Raw genomic sequence first — 2,498 nt, 5'->3', positions numbered from 1 at the left:
AAGAGGACAACGCAGATGTGTTTTTTGACAAAATCAAAGTCATGGACCATCAAAATAAAAGTGAATACTAATAGGCAATGACAATACGTATTATGTAAAATCATTATAATCCTATATTGTTTCATTGAATCACTGATTCTACTAACTACAGTGTGCTTGAAAAGTCCTGGAACGGTGTAATATATATATATACTAGCTGTACCCGCGGGCTTTGCCCCGTTTTAACTTCTTAATTTTCAAGATGAGCTCGTTCGCATGGCTCAATCACGTCCTGGTTGAAGTGCGTTTGCTACGCTAACTCGCCTCCAGGTTGAAGTTCGTTCGCTACACTCACTCACCTTTTGGTTGCAAATTAGCTGTTGTCATAAATTAAAAATAATAATAATAGTGCTGCACCCTGTTGGCAATCCTTGTAACTTTAAAGCTATTGAACATCATAGAACAGAACCAACTTGTTTAATTGAAACAGCTGATAAGATTCATTAATTCCTTTTAAATATGAAAAATCATAAGGTTAACATGGGAAACTCCAGAGCCACTGGGGCGGAGCCCGAGAGTCCGATCAGAATAAAAACAACTTAGTTTTCCTATTTAATGCCTAAAGAATCGGTGTACCAAATTTCAGCCTCCTAGGTAAATGGGAAGTGGGAGAATTAGTGATGAGTGAGTGAGTGAGTGAGTGTGTCAGTGAGGGCTTTGCCTTTTATATATTTAGATATATTACTAGCTGTTACCCACGGGCTTCGCCCCGTTTGACTTCATAAATATTAATAAAACTATTAATTGGTTAGGTTTTTTTGTTTAATTTAAATTCTGTTCTATAATATGTTGAACAATAAGTAAATGCCATGCAATACAGCAAAGTAACTTTTGAGAATTAAAAATAGCTGTTAAGCACTGTCAACAACAGATTTTTCGATAAAAACTTTACAAAAATCTGAAGGGCAGGTCCAGAATTGATGTTCTCTTAAGTCGGTAAATTGTATCCGTGTTTTTTTAGTAAGTTCAACGATAAATGATTTTGATGACATTCTAATTTCGAAATATATCTTTCACTTATGCCCACAAGGGGGGCATCAGTCACAAGGGGGTGTGACGCAGACTGCGTCATTGGAATTCTTGGGGGGGGGGGGGTGCAAAAAAATCAAATGGGGGGTTGGCTAAAGTTAATTGCAACAGTGTTCAACGTGACGACAATAAAAAATATATTACGAAATCACCAGATAGGAAGTCGATTAATGAATGACAATAGTTATATTATTGAATTCAATTAGTTAAAATAGGATTTTGATAGTTTAGGATTCGTGTAGGAAGTTATTATTCAAGATTAGCAAGACGTGAGATCTAAGAGGGAGGGCACGGAATGACTCAACTCCTGTGAGCTGTGATGGATAAAGATAACGCGTGGTACAGACACATCCAGCTACACTGCGACTCGGCACAGAACGCTTTGTTGACATAAAGCTCGTTAAAATACAATCAAGTAGCATATACTACAATACTTTACACTATTGTGTACATACTCGATTACCTGAGTTAATAGGGAGGGGGGTAATAAAAAATACGATTAATCCAATCTATTTTTCTTTAGAGTAGGCTGCGTAAAATGCCTCCTGGGCCGTGACAGACGGACGTAAATTGAGATAAGACATATGTTTCAACTTCTTCAATGTATAAAACTTAAAAATAACCCAAAATATGTATAGTTCTGAGCAATGTACAGACAAAACTATAAATTTATTTATATAAATTAACTGGGTTTGAGTTTTCAATATAAAAAATGTATAAAACTTCTTTTAGTTTTACAATAATGCTGGGCGGGGGAATAATGTTTATAATTTGTTGTGTACTTCATTTATGGGGGGGTGCTGTTGCTCAATTGGGGGGGGGGGTGGTCATGAGTCTCATGAGTCTAGGGGGGGATGGGCACCCCTGCGTTAACTGTAGGGATCTTAAGGTCTTCAGGTAGCGTTCTTGGTGTCATACCAAGGTGCATTAGTCATCTGTCTCAGCATATTTTTTGATTGGTATCTTTGTATAATTTCGATATTTGAAGTACTCGCCGATGGAGGAACACTATTACAGGAGTGGGATTATGCACTCCGACATTCTACCACGGCCACCTTTAACTACAGGCCGCGGCCTGGTAGAATTGGCAACGTCGCAAGTGGTGTTGTTTAGTGACAGACGTTCCTTAAGATAACCTGGCAGACAGGTAACATCAGCTCATTAATTCGCACTTTATTGATTTAAATTTAAATTTATGAACATAAATTTATTAAAATATTGAAAATAAAACATACAGAATTGAAATCCGATATAATATGAATTAAAAATCAATAACTGTACATTTTAAGCGGAGTCAATATTGTCATAGTCCAGTAACCAATCTTTGTAAATACAAAAATACCATTAGCTGCTTCCAAACAAACAAAACAGCTGTTACAACACTACTTGCGACGTTGCCACTTCGAAGGCCGCGGCCTGGAGTTAAAGGT

Source organism: Macrosteles quadrilineatus, unplaced genomic scaffold (genome assembly GCF_028750875.1).
Source record: "Macrosteles quadrilineatus isolate MER2022 unplaced genomic scaffold, UCM_ALF_1.0 Scaffold_3__2_contigs__length_128488019, whole genome shotgun sequence".
Lineage (NCBI taxonomy): Eukaryota > Metazoa > Arthropoda > Insecta > Hemiptera > Cicadellidae > Macrosteles > Macrosteles quadrilineatus.
Note: the sequence above shows the minus strand (reverse complement) of the source record.